The sequence below is a fragment of the Theropithecus gelada genome, chromosome 20 (genome assembly GCF_003255815.1).
Source record: "Theropithecus gelada isolate Dixy chromosome 20, Tgel_1.0, whole genome shotgun sequence".
Taxonomy (NCBI): Eukaryota; Metazoa; Chordata; class Mammalia; order Primates; family Cercopithecidae; genus Theropithecus; species Theropithecus gelada.
The window spans coordinates 71,863,923-71,888,773 of record NC_037688.1 but is presented as its reverse complement, the minus strand read 5'-3'; the positions used below and the strand labels follow the sequence as shown (position 1 = coordinate 71,888,773).

Below are 24,851 nucleotides of genomic sequence, written 5' to 3'. Positions count from 1 at the left end.
AACTGTTCCCACCCACATCCTTATCTCAGGATCTGTTTCTAGGGAGCCCAAGGATTGCATTGGATCTTGCCTGTACTTCCCACCTTCAAGATTCTCTGCACTAGATTATAATCTGGAGTCTTTGTGAGCCTGGGAAGCCAACAGACTGTGTATGTTTGTCCGGTGGCTGGAGGCCACTGGTAGGCACCGGTGCAGCCCTGTGGATGGGGCCATCTGTACAGCATTCATTCAGATTGGTCTGGTGTTCTTTCTAATGCTAATGCCCTGCTGAATTTCTTTCTTTCTTTCTTCTTTCTTTTCTTTTTTTTTTCACCAAAATGATTTTTATTTCCAGTATTTAACTGGATATGGACACAGGCATGACACAGGTTTGGATTCATTAAGTCCTCATGCAGAATTATATTCTTCTTGATAAAGAAGCCAGTTCCATCCAGGATCCACTATCTACACACCTATGTTACAACGTTTATATCAAATCTGGTATCTGGAGAAAAGATACACATTTAATACGTTCATTTAAGTTACGTATTTTACAGAAAGATTAAAAATTCAAGACACACAAAACTCAAAAACTGTATTAAAAGTTGGAATCTAAAACTCAGATCCACCTGGAATGACTAAAGAATGGAAGTTCTGTATCCACCTGTGTTAAAACTGGTAAATGTAATGAAATTTGTTACCGATAAAACACATTCATTTATTCAATGTAAGTTATCTAATTTTAACAATATGGCACCCTAAAAACCACACGTATTTTTATGATGAGGCACTTTTGTTTGTGATGAAGCCAAAAGAACAAACTTGTTGCACACTAATGCCAGTGATTTTCTTCAGTGACTTGGGGTATATGCTATGTAGTAAGTTGCAGCAAATGCTTTCCTCATTTGTATACAACTATCCGATATATTTTTAAATACATATATTTATTGTGTATGTATATATGTATGTATATATAAAATATGATATATTTTAAATACATGTATATACATATATAATATGTATAATATATGTATATATAATACATATATATGTTCTTCTGGCCGTAGTAATCCACTGTAAAGCTATTTCACAGTGCAAAATGATGAAACCAGCCCCAATGAAGGCTGCATAGTAACAATTCTGGTACAAGAAAATATTGACAGTTCCTGGAACGTGTAGCAGTAGCTTTTTACTTGCTAGAGTGGACATACCCCCAGTTTAAAGACAGGGATGAAATTGTGATTTATTGCCTGGGGTTTCAGACAGTTTACGAGGTTGGGCATTCGCTGTGGAATTAGCATTTTTGCTCACGTTCTGGAAGCTTTCTCCATTCACTTGGTCAGGTGACTGCGGTGGTATGGAAAGAAGGGGCCTGTTTGTTGAAGCCAAGGTACTGGAAGAACCGCCTGTGTTGCACTGAAAAGCCAAAGGTGTGTCGGTCGTGGCTGTTTCTCAGGTGCTTGGGTTCTCCGTCTGGGGAGCTCCACTTTCTCCTCTGCTAAGGTCAGAGGTACTAGTGCGTAGGCGTTTCCCGGCCAGCCAGTCTGAGATGGAAAGGTCCTGGGCTGAGCATTTTGGTTTTAACAGGTTCACAGCTGAAAGTTCCGATTCTGCCCACTCTGCTCATGCACTTTCCAAAAATTCAAAACGCTGATTTCAGTAGCATCTCTGTGCCCTCCTAGAGTACGTCTGCGTGGGATGGTTTTCCTTTTAGCAGTCTCAGCATTCGCTTTGTGATTCCCTACTCCAAACATGTCATCCGCAGGGGCTCTGGGTCCCAGTTTTAACCGATCTGCTATTTTCGTTTTCCATGTAGGTTCCTGTTTTTGGATTCGCCTCTGGTGGGTGTCAGTAAACTCCCACTTGGCTTTCCTTTTTTTCATAACATCAAACGCTTTAGTTAATGAAGGTGTTTCTTTCTCGTTCTTGGCATCTCCTAGACTTCCACTGTCTGGCCTGAACCTAGCTGATTTTTTCCTGGAGAGAGTATCACATTCGAAGAGTTTATGGGAACTGAAGAGCTGTCTCCGGCTATCTAAACTTGGTGTTAAACTTCCCTCTGTGCAACTCACTTCACTTCCTTCAGAATTTCTCCGGCTGCTCTTAGTCACTTTTTGCAGTTTTCCTCAGAAAAGCCTCTCTGAAGTCAAAGCTGTGGGGAAAACGGGAAACTCGCTCTCACTGTCGGTTTCCACAGGCCGCCCTTCGCTGATGAGTTCGGTTCTCTCGGCGTCTGCCTGCTCCCCGTTGCTCTCTGCCAGGGACTGCATCTCAGGGCTCAGTCAACTGGAGTCCAGGCTAGTCAAGTACGTAGCAGACGATGTGGTGGAAAAATCTGAGGTGATGGTGCTGACATTGGCCAAAAACTCACTGTTTCGTTTCTGTGCCCTGATGAATTTCTTTTTTTCTTTTTTCTTTTTTTCTTTTTTTTTTTTTTGAGACGGGGTCTTGCTCAGTCGCCCAGGCTGGAGTGCAGTGGCTCCATCTCCGCTCACTTGCAAGCACCACCTCCGGGGTTCACGCCATTCTCCTGCCTCAGCCTCCCAAGCAGCTGGGACTACAGGCCCCTGCCACCAAGGGATTTTTAGTAGAGACGGGGTTTCACCGTGGTCTCGATCTCCTGACCTCGTGATCCGCCCGCCTTGGCCTCCCAAAGTGTTGAGATTACAGGCATGAGCCACCGCGCCTGGCCTGAATTTCTTATAACAGTTTTATTGAGGTGTAATTCCCATACCATACAACTCATCCATTAAAAGTGTACGATTCAATGGCTTTTTTCTTTCTTTGGAGACAGAGTCTCACTCTATTACCCAGGCTGGAGTGCAGTGGTGCAATCTCGGCTCACTGCAACCTCTGCCTCCTGAGTTCAAGCGATTCTCCCACCTTGCCTCCGAGTAACTGGACCACCATGTCTGCTAACTTTTAGAATTTGTTGGTAGTGATGAGGTCTCCCTTTGTTGTCCAGACTGGTCTCGAGCTCTTGGACTCAAGTGATCATTTCACCTCAGCCTCCCAAAGTGCTGGGATTACAGATATGAGCCACTGTGGCCAGCCATTGGCTTTTAGTATATAAACGAAGTTGTCCATGCTTCACCACAGTCAATTTTAGAGCATCTTTCTTTTTTCTTTTTATTTTTAGAGAGAGAGGGTCTCACTTTGTTGACCAGGCTACAGTGCAGTGGTGTGATCACAGCTCACTGCAGCCTCCAACTCCTGGGCTCCTGCCTCAGCCTCCTGAGTAGCTGGGACTGCAGGAGTGCACCACCATGCCCAGTTACTTTTATATTTGTAGAGATGGGGGTCTCACTATGTTGCCCAGGCTGATCTCTAACTCCTGGTCTCAAGTGATCCTCCTACCTCGGCCTCCCATAGCACTGGCATTAGAAGTCACCATGCCCAGCTCCATTTGTACCTTTTGAGAAACTGGCAGTCTATTTTCCAAAGTTTCACTCTGTCAAAAAAAAAAATACATTTTTAAACAATAGCATAACATACATAAAGTGTAAAATCATAAATCTACAACTTAATGCCTTTTCACAAACTGAACACTCCTGGAGATCCAGCATCCAGACCAAGAAACAGGATGTTTGCAACCCTCAGAAGCCCCTGTGGGGATCAGTCCCTTCCAGCCACCCCCCCACCAGAGGAACCATTGTCCTGCCTCCTAATAGCACAGTTTCTGTTTCCTTCCTGGATTTTAAATCTTCTCCTGGTCAGGCACAGTGCCTTACATCTGTAATCCCAGCACGTTGGGAGGCCAAAGTGGGAAGATTGCTCGAGCCCATGAGTTTGAAAGCAGTCCGGGCAATAGAGTGAGACCTCATCTCTACGAAAAAATTGAAAAATTAGCTGGATTTGGTGGTGCATGTCTATAGTCCCAGCTAGTTGGGAGGCTGAGAAGGGAGGCTCACTTGAGCCCAGGAGTTCGAGGCTATAGTGAGCTATGATTATGCCACTACACTAACAGCCTAGGTGACTAAGTGAGATGCTGTCTCTAAAAATAAATAACATAATAAATATATAAATATAATAAATGAGTAAATGAGTATTCTCCATTCCTGGTGAGGGGTGGAGCCTGGCAGGAGGGCCAGGCTGAGGAATGTCAGAAGAGAAAGCTTACTCCCAGATCCTAGAAGGAGGGAGGCACCCCAGCGAAGCGTGGGGGCTGGGGCCTGTGGGGCTTCAGCCTGTGGGGCTTCCTCCTCACAGCCCCTTGTGCCTTCCCACCTGCTGGGAGTTTTAGGGGGTTTCCGGAGGTTGCAGAACCAGGAAAACATTTTCTAGAGTCCTTGACTTTGGTGTGACCACAGGCAGCCTGAAACCGAAAGCCAGGCCTTGGGACTGGGCGGCCGCTTCCCTTGGCTGGGATTCAGGCACAGGCCAGACACACAAGAGGCCTTCAGAGTCATTCTGCCGGCCATGTGACCCAACAGGCAGGGTCACGCATGTCTTTGTCTGACATCAGAACCCACCTGGAGAGCCCCTGTATCTTAGGTGTGTCCTGAGACCTAAGCTGGAAGTTCAGAGCACATTGCTCAGAAGAAGTGAGACTTTTTCAGAATGTTTTTTATCTGGAAACAGGGTCTTGCTCTGTCACCCAGGCTGGAGTGCAGTGGCGCAATCTTGGCTCACTGCAGCCTTGACCTCCTGGGCTCGAGCAATCCTTCCACTTCTCAGTCCCACGAGTAGCTGGGACTACGGGTGTGCACCACCACATGCGGCTAATTTTTGTATTTTTTGTACAGATGGGGTTTTGCCGAGTTTCCCAGGGTGGTCTCAAACTCCTGGGCTCAACTGATCTGCCCACCTCAGCCTCCTAAAGTGCTGGATTATAGGCATGAGCCATCACACCTGGCCTTGGAATGTTTTAAGGTACAGTCATGACAAGACTCTTGCTGATGCCACGAGAAGCCCCCAGGAAGCAGGGTGTGCTGGCTAGCTTCTATTGCCTCCAGAGTGGTTCCCCTCCCTTCTCTTCCCTTCCACACCTGCTGCCTGCACAGGTGCTGACCATAAGAGCCCCAATCAACAGGCAGCTGCAGCGCCCACCACCCATAGGCTCCCATTGGCCAGTGCGGGCCCAGACAGGAGATTGGAAGGGAGGAGAATGAGCACGCTGTTTTTATACCTCTGGCTCTGTCCATCAAAGACAAACAGAGCCCACCACTAGCTAATGCACTGAAGAAGGTTTCATTCAGTAAAAGCATTGCAACAGGGAAGAGAGACCAGCATGAACCGAACCCATTTCCCCAAAATAAAATGCTGGAGACTGGTTATTTTTTTGGAACAGGGTCTCTCTGTTGCCCATGTTGAAGTGTAGTGGCACGATCATAGCTCACTGTAGCCTCGACCTCTCAGGCTCAAGCGATCCTCAGCCACCAGAATAGCTGGGACTACAGACACACACCTCCCTCCATGTCTACTAGTTTTTAGAATTTTTTTTATAGAGACGAGGTCTCTCTGAATTGCCCAGGCTGGTCTTGAACTCCTGGACTCAAGCCATCCTCTCACCTCGGCCTCCCAAAGTGCTGGGGCTACAGGTATGAGCCACCACCGCTGGGCGTCCCTGCCTCCATCTTCACGTGGCCTTCTCCTCTCTCTCCTGTGTCTCAAATCTCCCTCTACTTTCCTTATAGGGATACGAGTCATTGGATTTTGACCCGTGTCAAACCTAAATCAAGGATGACCTCATCTTGAGATCCTTAATGAAATCTGCAAAGATCCTATTTCGAATTGAGTTTCCTCATATATGGAGAGTTAGGACTTGAACATATCATTTTTTTTTTTTGTAGAAGTGAGGGCTCTTTATGTTGCCCAGGTGGGTCTTGAACTCCTGGGCTCAAGCCACCTTCCCACCTCCGCCTTTCAAAGTTCTGGAATTACAGGTGTGAGCCACTGTACCTGGCCACGGACATATCTTTTTTAGGGACACAATTTAACTCACTGCATTCTACCTGCCTCCATTTTTTCCCATCATTCTGCTTTCTATATAGGGCAACAGAAGCCTAGGTAGGTATGCAAGACTGGTGGGGCCTCTATGAATGAGTATCCAGACAACTGACTAAAAGAGTTTAGGGATTCTCTAAAAAGAGAAGCGAGAAGACAGAAGGGAAGAAGGCATCAAAGAAATAAAGCCAGAAATTTTCCTGGAACGGAAGAATACAGAGCAGTAGATGAATGGTGGTTCTTTCAATATCTTCTTCCGATGAGTGGATGGGAAGCCACCCTGATGATAACGGGTTTGGCAGTCATGTGGGATGGAAGATCGAAAGTGGTTCTTAGCCTTTCCACAAATAACCTCTTAGTAAGTATAAACTCATACACCATCAGGAGAAGTGAGGCAATGTCGATGAGTAAAGCAGGCATGTGCAAGGCAATAAGGAGGAGTGGAAATTGTGTCCAACAATGGACACAATCCGTGATGCAAAAGGACATTCCCTTTGCATAAGTCTGCTCAGCCTACCGTATTAAAGTACCATGGACTGGGTGGCTTCGGCAATAAAAATGCTATTTTCTGGCTGGGCGCGGTGGCTCATGCCTGTAATCCGGCACTTTGGAAGACTTAAGCAGGAAGATCACTTGAGGCCAGGAGTTCAAGACTAGCCTGGGCAACATAGCACATCCTCCATCTCTATTTTATTTTTTTTTTGAGACAGAGTCTTATTCTATCGCCCAGGCTGGAGTGCATAGTGTGATCTCACCTCACTGCAACCCCTACCTTCTGGGTTCAAGAGATTCTCCTGCCTCAGCCTCCCGAGTAGCTGACACTACAGGCACCTACTACCAAGCCCGGCTATTTTTTGTATTTTTAGTAGAGACAGGGTTTCACCATGTGGCCACGATGGACTCTGTCTCTTGACCTCATGATCTGTCCGCCTTGGCCTCCCAAAGTGCTGGGATTACAGGCATGAGCCACTGTGCCCGGCCCCTAATGACCTCATTTTAACCCAATGTCTTCATTGAAGAGTTGGTCTCCAAATACAGTCACATTCTGAGGTGCTAGGTTTTAGGACTTCGTATGAATAGGGATGGGGGACTCAATTCAGCCCCTAACACCCTCTGTGAAGACATTTCCCTTCACATTAAGAATAATTCATGTTGAGCCTGGGCGACATAGCAAGACCCCATCTCTACAAAAAATATTTTAAAAATTAGCTGGGTGTGGTGGTACACACCTGTAGTCCCAGCTACTCAGGAAGCAGCAGGACGGTTTGAGCCCAGGAGTTCAAGACTGTAGTGAGCTATAATCATGCCACTGCACTCCAGCCTAGATGATGGAGTGAGACCTTGTCCCTAATAAATAAATAAATAAAAATACTTCATTTTGCATGCCAACCACACTTGTCTACTCTCCCACCCCACCACCGACACACACACACACACACACACACACACACACACACACACACACACACACAGAATGGCAGTTTGTAGGCTCCTGGCAACACGTTCGTTGAATGATGGGCAATGGATGAGGCTGGTTCCCGGATGGGTGGAATCTGGCTTTGCAAGAGTTTGGGGAATCTCTGTCCCCTGCACAGTTCAAATTTGGAGAAGCAGATTAATATATTTACTTGGAAAAGAGAACTTACCCCTGTGGTTTCTCCATCTTGGGAGGAAGTTCCATGAATAAACAACCAACTTGCTTTTGAAATACTTTCTACCCAAATACTTTGAATACTTAGAATGACCCCCTAGATGATGCCTGAGTTGGGGACAGAATTTCCAGAGCTGGGTCGGCCTAAGGCAGCCACTCACCCCACTCGCCTTTCTTGGGTCTTCCTTGGGGTCTGAAGATGATCATGGTGCACATTGTTACCCTCTCTGGAGGGGGAGGCTCCCTATAAGCATTCATTGAGGGTCTGCTGAATGCAGGATCTTTTGGTGGTAGGAGAGAGGGGGAAAGAGAAGGCATGTGAGTTTGTGGTAGGCTGGAAGGTGAACCCTGGCTTAGCCCTTGAATTCTTTTTTTTTTTTTTTTTTTGAGATGAAGTCTCACTCTGTTGCCCAGGCTGGAGCGCAGTGGCCAGATCTCGGCTCACTGCAAGTTCCACCTCCCAGGTTCACGCCATTCTCCTGCCTCAGCTTCCTGAGTAGCTGGGACTACAGGCACCTGCCACCATGCCCGGCTAATTTTTTTGTAATTTTTAGTAGAGATGGGGTTTCATTGTGTTAGCCAGGATGGTCTCGATCTCTTTACCTCGTGATCTGCCCGCCTCAGCCTCCCAACGTGCTGGGATTACAGGTGTGAGCCACCGCGCCCGGCCAGCCCTTGAATTCTAACAATGGTTTTTGCCATTTTGTGCTGTGAAATCATGAACAAGTGACTTTGCCACTCTGAGTCTCAGTTTTCCTGTCTGCAAAATGAGGATGTGCCTGCCCACATTGTGGGATGTACCTTACCCATACTGCAAAATTGCTGGGTAATTCAAGTGTGAAATCCTACATGAACATGCTTGCAAAAGTCACAAAGGCCTGGGAAGCAGAGTATCGTCATTGTTATTGGGTGTAACCAGAAATCAGAGAATGATTTAAAATTCACATGTGAGATGAATGCCGTTGGATATAAAGTGGAATGTTAGAAATGGAATCTCTGAAGGGTGTGGGAAAGTAGAACAGAAAGACAGGAAATGTGGCTTGATTTCCTGCTGGCTGCTGTGAGTTGCACAAATTGCTCTAGTCTGTGTGCTTTGGGTTCCTCATAATAAAATGGAGATCAAAACATCTAACTTCCCAGGTCATTTCCAGATAATAATAGTAATAAATTGGCCAGGTGCAGTGGCTTGCGCCTATAATCCCAGCATTTTGGGATTGAGCTTGAGCCCAGGGGCTTGAGACCAGACCAGACAACATAGTAAGACCTCATCTGTACCAAAAATGCAAAAATTATTCAGGCATGGTGGCGTGTGCCTATAGTCCCAGCTACTTGGGAGGCTGAGGTGGGAGGATCACCTAAGCCCAGGAGGTGGAGGCTACAGTAAGGGGAGATCACACTACTGTCTTCCAGCCTGGGCAACAGAGTGAGACTCTGCCTCAAAAAAAATAGTAATAAATACTAATATGTAGTGGACACTTACTGTGTGCTAAGCACTGGTGTTTCATAGACCATGTCTCCTTTAGGTGCCACAGAAACCCTAAGAAGTGGGAGTTTATTTCTACTTCCATTTCGCAGATAGGGGCTCACAGAAGTCAACTAACTTGCCCAAGGTCACGCAGTTTTTGAGAGGCTCCCCAATATGTGCTATTTGATCTGCGAAAACTGTTTGCAAGACGTCAAGTTTCCAGTGAAGCTTCAACGTTGCCAGCAACTGCAAATGCTGGGGACAAGGAGAATACAGAACTGGTGAGCAGTGGGTGGATTAATCTGAGAAGCCTTCCTGGAAGAAGCAGATGTAAAGTCAGGTTCTGAAGTGGATTAAGATTATTGAGTTCCTGGAGGAGGTCTGGAATGGTGACTGACGTGTGTAAGTCAAGGGCATACAGATGGGATTTAAAGATATGGGGCTGGATGGATTGTCCAAGGGACGAATATGGCTAGAAAAGAAAAGAGGAGGCTGGGCGTGGTGGCTCACACCTGTAATCTCAGCATTTTGGGAGGCCGAGGTGAGAGGATCGCTTGAGCCCAGGAGTTCGAGACCAGCCTGGCCAACATGGTGAAACCCCATCTCTACTAAAGATACAAAAATTAGCCAGACGTGGTGGCAGATGCCTGTAATCCCAGCTACTCAGGAGGCTGACACAGAAGAATCGCTTGAACCTGGGAGGCAGAGTTTGCTCAAAATACTCATTTGCTTGAAATTGGGCCACTGCAGACCAGCCTAACCAACATGGAGAAACCTCATCTCTACTAAAAATACAAAATTAGCCAGGCGTGGTGGCACATGCCTGTAATCCCAGCTACTTGGGAGGCTGAGGCAAGAGAATCGCTTGTACCCAGGAGGCGGAGGTTGCAGTGAGCCGAGATCGCACCATTGCTCTCCAGCCTGGGCAACAAAAGCAAAACTCCAGCTCAAAAGAAAACACAAAAAGAGAAGAGGTTGAGAAAAGAGCTTTGGGGTGCTCTAATTTGAGAGTGGAGGTGATGAGGGGGAAATATAGGAGGAGAAGCAACCCCAAGTGGGAAAAATATTTCAAGGAGTGAGTGGTAGACCATGGCAAATGCTGATGGTTTTTCGTGTTAGATGTGGCAACAGCAACCTTGATGAGAGCTATTTGGGAGGGAGGTAGGAGTAAAAGCCTGATTGGAGGAGGTTTAACAGAGAATGGGTCTAAGCCCAGTGGCTCATGCCTATAATCCCAGCATGCTGAGAGGCTGAGGCAGAAGAATCACTTCAGTCTAGGAGTTTAAGATCAGCCTGAGCAACATAGGGAGACCTTATCTCTAAAAAATAAAAATAAATTAGCCAGGCAAGATATTACTCTAAATAGGGAGACCTAATCTCCCTATAGGGAGACCTAAATAAATACATATGTGCCACCATGCCGGGCTAATTTATTATTTATTTATTTATTTTTTGAGACGGAGTCTTGCTCTGTCGCCCAGGCTGGAGTGCAGTGGCCGGATCTCAGCTCACTGCAAGCTCTGCCTCCTGGGTTTACGCCATTCTCCTGCCTCAGCCTCCCGAGTAGCTGGGACTACAGGCGCCCGCCACCTCGCCCGGCTAGCTTTTTGTATTTTTTAGTAGAGACAGGGTTTCACCGTGTTAGTCAGGATGATCTCAATCTCCTGACCTCGTGATCTGCCTGTCTTGGCCTCCCAAAGTGCTGGGATTACAGGCTTGAGCCACTGTGCCCGGCCTATTTTTTATTTTTCAGAGATAAGGTCTGCCTGTTTATTTAGGTCTCCAGCGAGACCTTATCACTAAAAAATAAAAATGAATTAGCCAAGCACATTGGCACATACCTGTGGTGCCAGTTATGTGGGAGACTGAAGTAAGACTGCTTGAATGTGGGAGGTCAAGGATGCAGTGAGCGTGATTGTGCCATTGTACTCCAGCCTGGGCAACAGAGCAAGACACGGTCTCAGAAAAAAAAAAAAAAAAAAAAAAAAAGAAGGAAGGAAAGAAAAAAAAAAAAGAGAGAGTGAAGAGAAGAATTCGAGACAGAGGAGTATAGTTAATGCTTTCAAAGAGTTTGGCTCTAAAGGGAGCAAAAAACTGGACTTGGGCTGGAGGAGGATGTGCAGGAACCTAATCCCCCAGAGAGGTGTCTTCTCCTGTTGGCCGTCTCTAGCACCCTGGCTCACCCTCTACATGGTATCCTGTATGGGCTTGACACCAAATGTTTGTAAAATGAGTAATTATTATAGTAGCCACACCACTCATCAGTCTCCTCATCCCTGCAAGGTTGCTAAGAGGCTGAAAGTAAAACAAAAAATAGCTAAGAAAACTCCCTATAAAGTGGGGTTCATTCTTCCTTTGTATGCTAAGCATCATCCTCATTGCTAATGCAATTTCTTTTTTGTTTCAAGAGGCTTGGCTTCATGGTCCCATGCTATAGCTGGGAGTGTGAAAGCAGGTACAATCTTTTGGGTGGATGTATTAGCCCATTTTGTGCTACTCTAACAGAATACCTGAGATTGGGAAATTTACAAAGAAAAGACGTTTTCTTAGCTTGTGGTTCTGCAGGCTGGGAAGTTCAAGGGCACGACACTAGCTTCTGGTGAGGGCTTTTTTGCTGTGTCATATCATGGCAGAGAAGGTCAAATGGGAAACAGACACATGCAAAGAGGCAAAACCAAAGGTGTCCTGGCTTTAAAACAACCCACTTTCAAAGGAACTAATCCATTCCATTGAGAATTAAATCCAGAATACCTGAGACTGGGTAATTTACAAAGAAAAAATCTTTATTTAGCTTGTCGTTCTGCAGGCTGGGAAGTTCAAGGGCACGACACCAGCTTCTGTTGAGGGCTTCCATGCTGCATCACATCATGGCAGAGAAGGTCAAACGGGAAACAGACACGAAGAGGCAAAACCCAAAGGTGTCCCGGCTTTATAACAACCCACTCTCAAAGGAACTAATTCATTCCCATGAGAATTAATCCAGCCTCACAGAGCCCACTCATTACTGCAACACTAGCACCAAGCCATTCGTGGGGGATCCATCCCCATGACCCAAACACCTCCCACTAGGCCCCACCTCCCAACACCACCACATTGGAGGTCAAATTTCAACATGAGTTCTGGTGAAGACAAACACACCATGTCCAAACCATAACAGTGGGCAAGCTGGCAATAGATGTCAACAGCTAGGAAGTCAAATGTACATGACCATTGCAACATTGTTTGTAACAAATCAGATCAATGTCAATGTCCATCATTAAAAGGACTTGATTAAATAAACAATGGTATATTCATTCTGTGCGATATTGTAGAGCCATTAAAAGGAATGAAGCAAGTAAATACACAAAACAAACAAAGGAATGAAGCAGATTTGCATGCACTGACATAGAAAGGGGTCCAAAATGCGTTACATGAAACATTTGAGAGTGAAGTTGCATAACAGTATTATTACAGAATGATATTTAAAGATTTCCCTAGATTGCTTCTAGAAAGAGAGACTATGTATGGACAGCTGGATTTATTTCTTTTAAGTTTCAGGGAGAAGAAAGGAGGCAAGGACAGTGTAGGGAATAATATTCTCACTTTGAAGATGGAGTTGTTATTTTCCAGGGGAACAAAGGCAACTCTGAAACCCCGTCCTAGAATCTGAGGCTGAGCAGCATGGGGAAGAGTTTATTCTTTTTTTTTTTTTTTTTTCTGAGACAGTCTCACTCTGTTGCCCAGGCTGGAGTGCAATGGCATGATCTCGGCTCACTGCAATTTCTGCCTCCCCGGTTCAAGCAATTCTCCTACCTCAGCATCCCAAGTAGCTGGGATTACAGGTGTGCACCACCACGCCCAGCTAATTTTTTGTATTTTTTGTAGAGATAGGGTTTCACCATGTTGGCCAGCCTGGTCTCAAACTCCTGACCTCAGGTGATCTACCTCAGCCTTCCAAAGTGCTGGGATTACAGGCAGGAGCCACCGCATCCAGCCTCTACAGGAAGAATTGATTCTTATCTACAGGTCACTTTCCAGGTGCCCATGGAGGTGACTTCACCTAAAACTGGGTTTTCCCAAACATACCAGCCCTGAAATTCCCCAAGTCCTCCTCGCTGATTCAGGGGGTAGGACACGTAGGTGAACAAACACCGTCTGCTAAGAGAGGGCAGAATCATAGCAGGTAAATCCTTCCAGCAGGGTTCCCATAACCTGTAGCAACTATTGTTACCATGAAAACCCAAACCATAGCCACTATTAGAGGAGAAGCCATAGATACTGTTCTTCCCAGGGCTTAACTGTGCCAAGATGAAATTAGAGGCTTCATCCATTCATTTATTCATTACCAGGGGTTTAAATCTAACACCAGCCCCTATGATGGGCATTGGGAACATGAAGGTCAATAAGACCCATTCCCACCCATTAAGGAACTCACAGTCCCAAGGAACGAAGGTAGCCAGTTAAATAAGTAATTATAATTCCATGAAAGGACTTAGTGAAAGCCCAAGTATTCATTATCTGGCCCCCACCCTTCATCCATAATAAAATTTTAATAATGTTTTAATAAAGTATCTGGTCATCGGTAAGTTTAATTTTCAAGTTTAGGTCTCATGAATTTCATTTCCACGTTTCCTTAGGCCCTTCTTGCCTGTGAGTTATTTCTATAATATTTTTAACTTTTTGTTTTGAAATAGCTATAGACTCAATTGACCTTGCCAAGAGAGTGTCAAGTGGTATTGTGTACCTTTCACCCAGCTCTTCCCAACTGGAACCTCTCCCATAAGTATAGTGCATTACTAGCACCAGGAAACAGTCCAACAGACCTAACTAGACTCTGGATCAGCAGAACCATCCTTTTCGAACCCTAGTCTGGCTCTGTCCCTCATATCAACACCCTCTTTCAGTCCGTCTGTCTCTGAGTGTGTGTGATCATTTGCAAAGTGAAACTGCCATCCTTGCCAAGTTACAGAATTTCCTGAAGTCAATGTAAATGGCGCTGGAGAGCTATTCAAAGCACCCACAAAGATATCAACAAATGAGCATGTGGAAGACATAGGCTAAGAAACAACTGAGAAAGAGGAAATTGACAAGAAGTCTGGCCAGGTGCTTAAAACAGATAATTTCATTATGAAAAGACAGAGAAAGACCCGTTGGTCAACTGGTAGTACTTTCAAACGTTTTTGTAAAAATGACTTCCTTTCTGTGAGATCATGGCATGAAACTTGCAGAAAACGATGTCATATCATGTGTTCCAAAAAAATTTTTATCAGAAAATTATGCCTAAAAGAAAAAATATACATCAGTCCTGGCTTCACACTCTGTTCATTCTAAAAATCAGTACAGTACTGCAATTATAATTTCATTAGCTAAAGACAGAATAGTGTCTACAAATTTTAGTTTCATTTAGTTTCATTTTTAAGGTAGAGTCTCAATCAAATAATTAAATCCTTTTTCCCCTCAATATTTACTATGAAATTTTAGTCCCATTCTGACTAGATTTGCTTTTACCTGACTTTCTCTGGCACTAATGATCCTCGAAGATAAAAAAATCTCCTGCCAAGGTATTATAGGGCAAAGGACACAATAACCAGTTCTGCAGGAAGGTGAGTGAAACCTTGCACTAAGTAACATTTGGGCTGGGTATTGAAGGATGTATAGGAGTTCACCAAGGGAAAATGGAGGGGGAATCTGTGCAGTTAGAGTATGGTGTGTCAGAGTCTGAGAAGGAGGGGAGAACATGGCTTCCTTTCTGATGCCATGTGTGGGCTGCAGTGAGGTTGCAAGCAGAGTGAATGGAATGCAGTAAGAACAATTTCCGGTGATAGGGGATGAGGCTGTGCAGGTGAAAAGAGCCTTCCTGAAGAGCTGACGCTTCATCCAAGGCAGTGGAAGCGTTGCTGGAGGGCTTTGCGATAAGGAGGGACATGACCAGTGGTGCAGTTTAGAAAGATCCCTGTAGCTGCCACGGAGGATGATGGTGAAGGCAGGAAAACAAACATTATTATTATTATTATTACTATTATCATTATTTGAGATAGAGTCTTGCTCTGTCATCCAGGCTGGAGTGCAGTGGTGTGATCTTGGCTCACTACAACCTCTACCTCCCAAGTTCTAGCAATTCTTGTACCTCAGCCTCCTGAGTTGCTGGGACTACAGGCACACCCCACCACACCTGGCTAATTTTTGCATTTTCAGTAGAGACAGGGTTTCGCCATGTTGGTCAGGCTGGTCTCAAACGCCTGACCTCAAGTGATCCGCCCACCTTGGCCACCCAAAGTGCTGGGATTACAGGTGTGAGCCACCATGCCCAGCCAAACTTTAAAGAGTGGTGGTTAAGATGAGACCACTGTGTGGAATCAGGCTCCACCACTGACTAGCCTGGGACCCTCACTTAAGCTTGATGAGCCTCAGCTTCTTCATCTGTAAAATGGGAATGATGATTGTACCTACCACACAGGATTGCTGGGAGGACCAACTGTGAAGTCATGTGCTTAGACCATGTAGGGAGTCAGGTTCAGATGAGAAGTGATGAAGAAGATTTAAATTACAGATGATAGGCCGGGTGCGGTGGCTCACACCTGAAATCTCAGCACTTTGGGAGGCCAAAGCAGGCAGATCACTTGAGGCCAAAAGTTCGAGACCAGCCAAGCCAACATAGCAAAACCCCGTCTCTGCTAAAAATACAAAAAAATTAGCTGGGTGTGGTGGCACATGCTTGTAGTACCAGCTACTCAGGAGGCTAAGGCAGGAGAACTGCTTGAACCGGGGAGTTGGTGGTTGCCATGAGCTGAGATTGTGCCATTGCACTCAAGCCTGGGCAACACAGCAAGACTGTGTCTCAAAAATATATATATAAATAAATAGATAAAAACAAAACACATTGCTGGTCTGGCACAAAGATAAGGCTCCTTAGATCCCACAAATGGCATGAAGTCAAGAATGCTGGTGAGCACTCACTAAAGGTTTTTTTTTTTCTTGAAGGTTCCTATCAAACTCTAGAGAACCCGAGCCTCCTCGTTTGAAAGCTGTAGAGCATACTAGGAGACCTCAGGTGAGAATGTTTGTTTTGCTTTTGTTTTTTTGAGACAGGGTCTCACTCCATCACCCAGGCCGGAGTGCAGTGGTGCATTCACGTCCACTGCAGCCTCACCCTGCTGGGCTCAAGCGATCCTCCTACCTCAGCCTCCCAAGTAGCTGGGACTACAGGCATCATCAAGCCTGGCTAATTTTTTTTGTATTTTTTGTAGAGACAGGGTTTCGCCATGTTACCCAGGCTGGTCTTGATCTCCTGGGCTCAAGCAATCTGCCCGCCTCGGTGTCCCAAAGTGCTGGGATTACAGGCGTGAGCCACCGCACCTGGCCACAGGTGATAATTCAATGGTAGATTTCTGCATACAGCAGAACCCTAATGGAGTACACTGTCACTTTAAGAATGAGCGAGAGCTAAACTCTGCCAGAGAAACAACTTTGAAACTTGCCTGTCCCAATCTTAGGGTTGAATGTAGGAGAAGAAAAATATCTTATCTGAGAACTTGTCATTACAAAGGGGTCCTTACTCAGGTTTGTGACCTGAATTCATGCTGTCTAGTAATCATCATCATCATCATCATCATCTAAAGATGTTATAAATTAGAAGTAGGGTGCTTAAAGATTAGCAGAGGTGGAGTCAGTAATTCCTCTCTAATGGAATTTAACTATATTCCAGGGTTCAAAGGTCACCTACAGTAAAGTTCTAAGGAAATGAATAGCTCACATCAAAAAAAAAAAAAAAAAAAAATCACACACACAGCCAAAGAAGCACAGCATCTTGAGTGGAAGTAAATAGAAACAATAGACAGTAAAAACAGAGGCCAGACCCGGGGGCTCTCTACCGCTTTGGGAGGTCAAGGTGGGAGGATCACTTTAGGCCAGCAGTTCAAGACCAGCCTGGGCAACATAGTGAGGCCCTATCTTTACAAAAAAGTTAAAAAATTAGCTGAGCGTGATAGCACGAGCTATAATCCTAGCTACTTTGGAGGCTGAGGCAGGAGGATTACTTGAGCTCAGGAATACAAGGATTGGAATTGAGGAATTCATTGAGCAGTGATCACACCACTGCACTCCAGCCTGGGCAGCAGAGTCTCTAAAAGATGAATAAACAAACAAATCCAGAAACTTCAGATACCAGAATATAGATACAAATGTGTAAAATCAGAGGTATGCTTAAGCCAGCTGGTGTAGCTCAGGAGACCTGTTTGTGGGTATCTCTTCCCAACTCCATGTTCAGCAATATCACATTGGTAGCCTGAAATTGTCCATGGTGGGAATATTTACACCATGGAGGTGGGCAAACACTAAATTAGGGCTTCTTTTTTTCTTTTTTTTAAAGAGACAGTGATACAGTTGTTTAATATTTACTAGAAGACTGCTGAATATATTTTATTTATTTACTTATTTATTTTCAAATACCAACTCAAACCAGATGGTGAATTTATTTAAAGATTAACGGAGAAGCTTTAAAAAAATCAGGGAACAGGGACCATAAAGAACAACTGGGCAGTAAACGTTGATTCACGCCTGTAATTCTAGCACTTTGGGAGGCCACCCAAGAGTTTGAGACCAGCCTGGGCAACATAGGGAGACCGCATGTTTACAGAAAAATTTTAAAAATTAGCCAGACATGGTGGTGCATGCCTGTAGTCCCAGCTACTTGGGAGGCTGAGGTGGGAGAATTGCTTGAGCCCAGGAGGTTGAGGCTGCAGTGAGCTATGATTTCACCACTGCACTCTAGCCTGGGCAACAGCACAAGACTCTGTTAAAAAAAAAAAAAAAAAAAACAGAGCAAATTTTACAAAGAACAAAATAAGACTTCTAGAAATGAAAAATATAACTAAAAATGAAAACTTAGTAGGCAAATTAAATGGTAAATTAGTAGATTTTCTGATTCACTAATTCTGAAGAAGAAAGATATGAGAGATATGTTAAAAGACATAGATGACAGGTCTAACATAAAACAAATTGGAGTTTCAGAAGTAAATGATAGAGAAAATGGGAAAGGTAATAGTTAAAAATAGGTGTATATCTTTGTATATATCCATATCTATTCAAGAGAACATTTATCTTGACTGTGCTCTTGATAAGACTTCAAAGGAAAGAATAAAATGCACTCTGACCTGGAAACTTTGATCTTAGCTTACTAAATGCAATTTGCCTGCATTGAGTATTTAGTCTATGTCTTTTAAAACTTCAGAGCAGGCCAGGCGTGGTGGCTCACGCCTGTAATCCCAGGACTTTGAAAGGCGGATCACTGAGATGTTAGGATTACATATGTGACACACCACACTTGGCCCAGATTTACCTTTAACTAATAAGACTGTAAGCTGCATAAGACCAGCAATTTTCTTTTTTTTGTTGTTCATGATTGTTTTCTCTGTTTCTGTTAGTGCCCCACTGAGGTTGATTCATTTATTCAATAAACGAATGAGTTTGTTAGATGGCTACTACATGCCAGGCCCAGTCTAACACATGATGAACATCATTTCCCAGATGAGGAAACTAAGACATAGCACTATAAGAGGGCATGTTCAAGCTTATATGTAATAAAGCAGGGATTCAAATCCACTTATACTAACCACATGGCCAGGTGCGGTGGCTGACACCTGTAATTGCAGCACTTTGGGAGGTCGAGGTGGGTGGATCACATGAGGCCAGGAGTTTGAGACCAGCCTGGCCAACATGGTGAAACCCTGTCTCTACTAAAAATACAAAAATTAGCCAAGTGTGATGGTGCATGCCTATAATCCCAGCTACTCAGGAGGCTGAGGCAGGAGAATCAATTGAACCTGGAGGCAGAGGTTGTAGTGAGCTGAGATCATGCCACTGCACTCCAGCCTGGGTGACAGATTGAGACTCTGTCTCAGAAAAAAAAAGAATAATGATAGAGGTGGCAGGAACGGTAGTGGTGATGCTGGTGGTGGTGATGACGGAGGTGGTGATGGTGGTGGTGATGACGGAGGTGGTGATGATGGTGTTGATGATGCTGGTGGTGGTGATGGTGGTGATGATGATGGTGGTGCTGATGATGGTGATGGTGATGATGGTGGTGATGATGGAGGTGGTGATGACGGAGGTGGTGATGATGGTGGTGGTGATGATGGTGGTGATGATGGAGGTGATGATGGTGGTGCTGATGATGGTGATGGTGATGATGGTGGTGATGATGGTGGTGGTGATGATGGTGGTGATGATGGAGGTGGTGATGATGGAGGTGGTGATGATGGTGGTGGTGATGATGATGGTGTTGGTGACAGAGGTGGTGATGACAGTGGTGGTGATGATGGTGGTGGTGATGTTGGAGGTGGCGATGACAGAGGTGGTGATGATGGTGGTGGTGATGATGGTGGTCGTGATGGCGGAGTGGTAGAGGTGATGGAAGTAATGGTGACTATGGAAGTAGTGGTGGCAACGTGGGAGTGGCAGAGGGGAAAATGGTGCTAGAAATAATGGGGTGGAGGAGGAGATGGTGAAGCCAACTCCAGTACCCAACGAGGCCCAGGTCTCCTGACTCCTACCTCTGACCCACATGAGCCACAGTGGGTCGTGCTGTCATCCTGTAGACGACATGCCAGTCTCCACCCACTCTCCCCACTGCTTTCAGTCATAAGCCAGGAGTGAACTCCACATGCCTTGCTGGGAAACCCAAGAAGCAAAGGTAGCAGTCCACATCCCTGAGCAGCGGCCAAGGTGACTCAGGCTGAGATGCAACAGCCTGGTCTGTGGGCAGGCACGCAGCAGCCACAGGGGCCAGCCTGGACACGCCCGTGGATCCAGGGAGCTGATCTCCTCTGCCTCTCAGGGGGAAGTAGCCACCCCAGCAGATGCTGTGTTCCCAGCCCTCTTCTCCTTTTTAAAATCTTCAGCCCAGCGTTCCTCCCAGGAACACAGGTTCTGGCCCAGGTTCTGTAACTTACACCTTAGCCGCATCCGTAGAGTAAGATGATTGATGCTTACCTTGAATTATTTTTGGTGATGATGAGACCATATACAGAAAGCATCTAACTCCCCAATATTCTCACTCAAGAAATGATATCTGAATTTTAAAAATTATATCATCATTGATTTCTAGCTAGAGGAGCAGGAGGTAGAGAAGCCAATTACCCCTCACCCAACAGGTAGGTGACCTCAAGGACCACCTGAGCCCCAAGCCTTGAACTGGGGAAATAGAGCCTGAGCATTTTACATGTGACCAGCTTCACTGCCCTTCTCAAAAGATCCCTCAGCACCTTCTCTTTCCCCTGCTTTCAGCCTCAGGCCCCAAGCTTCTCATCCCCAGGGTCCCTAGTGTCTTCAGAGTCAAGACCCAGGTCTTGATTGGTAACTAAACTGGTGTTTCCCAAAGTGTGGTTTCTGTGCCACTCTGCTGGCAGGCAGATAACTGAGGGAAAAGGGGTTCACCCATAGGTGTTAAATAACAACCAATCACTTAGTAAGAAAGTCCCCTCTCAATTCATCATCATCTTCATCATTATATTCGGTTATACCACATGAAACAGCAATTTTTATGAATCTAAAACAAATATCAGCAGTTTTATATGACTCAATTGAATAGGATACTTTAGACATACAAAAAGTTATAAAGAATAACGGCCGGATGCAGTGGCTCACACCTGTAATCCCAGTACTTTGGAAGGCCGAGGCGGGCGGATCAGAAGTTTGAGACCAGCATAGCCAAAATGGTGAAACCCTGTCTCTGCTAAAAATACAAAATTAGCTGGGCATGGTGGCACGTGCCTGTAATCCCAGCTACTCCAGAGGCTGAGGCAGGATAATCACTTGAACCCAGGAGGTGGAGGTTGCAGCGAGCCAAGATCGTGCCACTGCACTCCAGCCTGGGCAAAAAGAGCGAAACTCTGTCCCGACAACAACAAAAAAGTTATAAGGAATAATGGCTAGGCTTAGTGCGGTGGCTCTCACCTGTAATCCCAGTGCTTTGGTAGGCTGAGACAGGAGAATGGCTTGAAGCCAGGAATTCGAGATCAGCCTGGGCAACATTGTGAGACCCTATTTCTACACAAAATTTTAAAATTAGCCAAGCATGGTGGCACACTCCCAGCTACATGGGAAGAGGCTGAGGTGGGAGGATCGCTTGAGCTCAGAAGGTTGAGGCTACAATGAACCATGATTGCACCACTGCATTCCAGCCTGGACAACAGAGCGATATCCTGAATCAGAAAGAAAAAAAAAAGATGAACAGTATTTTCTTTAAAATGACCAGTTTTTTGTGGAAGAGCAGTCACAGAGAACCCTGATGGCAAATAACTTATGATGATTCTGGAAGGAATTACAGGTTGGTAATCATAGATGACCAATGCTACCACTGGTGTGGAGATTATACTAGCAGCTGAGCTCATGAGGAGAAGATTCTAGAATACTTATATCTGAATGCTGTACCTTTAGCAACCTGTGTTAAGGGTCTCTTCTTACAAATGTAGCAGTCCCAGGTCATAGCTTATGGATTCACTTTTACATGTAACACTATACTATGATGAAACAGAAGGAGAGAAGATGATAAAAGATTCAACTATTAAACCTCTAAAACTCACTCAGTGTCCCAATGTGTAATTTATTTAAATAACTTTATTTTTAACAAACATCAACTTCCTACACTTTGATTAGGTTTATTAAGTGTAATTGGTTAAAGCCGTACGTACTCCAGAATGTTTATAAAAGACATTTCTATCTATTCTTATGGTGATTTTTATTTCTTTTTATCTCTTTTTTTTTTTTTCCTAGCACAGATAAAGCTGCTTCGTGTGTCATAATACCCACATGTAAGAATTTTTCTGGCATATATACTGAAGAGTGGAAATCCTGAGTATTATCTAATGATTTTATAGGCATTACCAAATTACTACCCTAAGCAATTACACCATTCTACATACTCTCCAGCAAAGTAGAACTCCCGTTTTTCTACACCATTAACATTTTTACTTATCTGTTGATACAAGAGAGCTTTAGCTTGGTGCCACTCTATCTTTAATACCTTTCTAACACTTGCTAACTACCTTTTGTCGCAAAGGGAGACAGGTACCCCGGATCAGAAACTCGAACAAACTGAAATCTAAACTTTCATATTATCATTTTACATTCTGCCTGGGTTGTTTTTTTGTTGTTGTTGTTATAGTTGCCTACTATTCTTGCACAAGGGATGCTGTCTTTCCAATTGTGATAAACATAGGAAGTTTCCTTTTAAAAGAAATTAAATCAGTAAGACAGAGTAAAACAAAATATTAGGTAAATAATTAGTACAGATTGCATGTGATTTGGAGGAGAAAAAAAAAATCATACAGGAAGCTCTGAATAAGTAAAGATGGGAGAAGTAATACACCAATGATTAATTGCAGGGGAATATTGTTGAGCTCAAGACCAGTGGGTTCTGCAACTAGGTAACACCTCCCTGGAAACAGTAGTATTTCAGAAGTGAAAAATCCTGGGGACCATGTAATCCGACCTATGTGTTTCATGGGTGACGACATTGTGGTCCAGAGAGAGGAAGTGTCTTGCCAGTAATGGCACAGTGAGTCAGTGGCCAAGTGGAGGCTGGCACCCAGGTTTTCTCCACCAAGCACATGACAAGTGGTCACTGGATTGACAGGAACAATCAAAGCAGACTTACTAAGTGATTAGAACAACAGATCCTTATCCCTGGCTCTGTGCACCCACTGTTTGCTGTTTCATCATCTTGTAATGCAGATCTCCTGCAACCTATCTTTCTAGCTTTCTTTTATCTGAAAATGTCTATTTCTGTCTGCATTCTTGAGGGATATTTGCACTGAATGTAGAACTCAGGATGAACATATTTTAAAATCTTATCTCTTCTAAGATATTCTTCCACAGTCTTCCAGTCACCATGGTTTCAAATGAGAAGTCGGTGATCATTCAGGTGTTCTCCTATATGTACTGTGTTATTTTGAACTGGCTGCTTTCACGAGTTTCTTTTTAGCTTTGATTTTCAACAGTTTGGCTATTATGTGCCTAGGTGTGGTTTTCTTGCATTTATCCTACTTAGATTTGCTAAGCTTCTCAAATCTGTATTCCTTTAAAAAAAAAAAAAAAAGGCTTTGGCTATTTTTTTTTTTTTTACTTAAAACAGCACTAATTTATTTTCTTAACATTACTGTATAAGTCTTACGTGGGTCTCAATGGGCTAAAATCAAGGTGAATTTGATTCCCTTCCAAAGATTGCAGGACAGAAGCTATTTCCATGGTTTTTCAAGCTTCTAGAAGCTACACACATACCTTGGCTTGTGACTTCCTTCCTTCATTTCCAAAGCCAGTAACATTGTATCTCTTTGACTAGTCTTCCATAGTCACATCTTTTGTCCCCATTTTCTACTTTTTAAAATTTCAATAGTTTTGGGGGGAACAGGTGGTTTTTAACTACATGGATAAGTTCCTTAGCGGTGACTTCTGAGATTTTGGTGCACCCACCACCTGAGCAGTGTACACTCTACCCAGTGTGTAGTCTTTTATCCCTCACCCACCTAACCCTTCACCCTAGACCCCAAAGTCCATTATATCATTCTTATGCCTTTGCGTCCTCATAGTTTATCTCCCATGTGTAAGTGAGAACATATGATGTTTCGTTTTCCATTCCTGAGTTACTTCATTAGAAGCATCTTTATTGAGAACACATTAGCTATTATTTCTTTTTTTTTTTTTTTTTTTTTTTTTTGAGGCGGAGTCTTCACTGTCGCCCAGGCTGGAGTGCAGTGGCACCATCTCGGCTCACTGCAAGCTCCGCCTCCCGGGTTCGCGCCATTCTCCTGCCTCAGCCTCCCGAGTAGCTGGGACTACAGGCGCCCGCCACCGCGCCTGGCTATTTTTTTTTGTATTTTAGTAGAGACGGGGTTTCACCGTGTTAGCCAGGATGGTCTCGATCTCCTGACCTCGTGATCCGCCCGCCTCGGCCTCCCAAAGTGCAGGGATTACAGGCGTGAGCCACCGCGCCCGGCCACTATTATTTCTTTAAATACCTTTTCTGTCTCATCCTTTCTCCCTTTCTGTGACTTTATATATGTATAAGTTGAACCTTTTGAGATTATGCCACAAATACTTGAAGCTCATTTTAAAAATTATTTTCTCTCTGTTCTTCAAATTGAATAACCTCTACTGTACCATTTTAAAATTCTTTTTCTTGTTTCATATCTATTTTGCTGTTAATTCTACCCAGTGACTTTGAAAACTTCATGCATTGTATTCTTCACTTTGAAAATTTCCATTTGGTTATTTTTTAAATAGATTCTATTTCTTATGGTTTCTATTTTTATGCTAAAATTTCCTATCTTTTCATTTTGATGAGTGTATTTTCCTTTACATCTTTGATGTCTTTTTCCTCCATGGTTATAATCATAGCTTTAAAAATCATTGTCTGCTAATTTCAACATCAGCATCATCTTGAGGCGTTTTCATTGATTGTCTTTTTCTCTTGAAAATGTTACTTGTTTCTTGTTTCTTTATATGTCAAGTAATTTTGTTTTTATTTATTTTTTTTTTTTTTGAGACAGAGTCTTGCTCTGTCACCCAGGCTGGAGTACAGTGGCTCTCGATATTGGCTCACTGCAACCTCTGCCTCCTGGGTTCAAGCAATTCTCTGCCTCCGCCTCCTGAGTAACTGAGATTACAAGTGCCCGCAACCATCCCCAGCTAATTTCTGTAATTTTAGTAGAGACAGGGTTTCACCATGTTGGTCAGGCTGGTCCTGAACTCCTGACCTTGTGATCCACCTGCATTGGCCTCCCAAAGTGCTGGGATTACAGGCATGAGCCACTGCACCTGGCCTATGTCAAGTAA

At 44.3% G+C, this 24,851-nt stretch overlaps 1 pseudogene; it reads right to left on the bottom strand.

Moving 5' to 3' along the window:
* Positions 1-1,197: 1,197 nt before the first annotated feature.
* LOC112613900 lies at positions 1,198-19,608 on the bottom strand (annotated as a pseudogene).
* Positions 19,609-24,851: the final 5,243 nt, after the last annotated feature.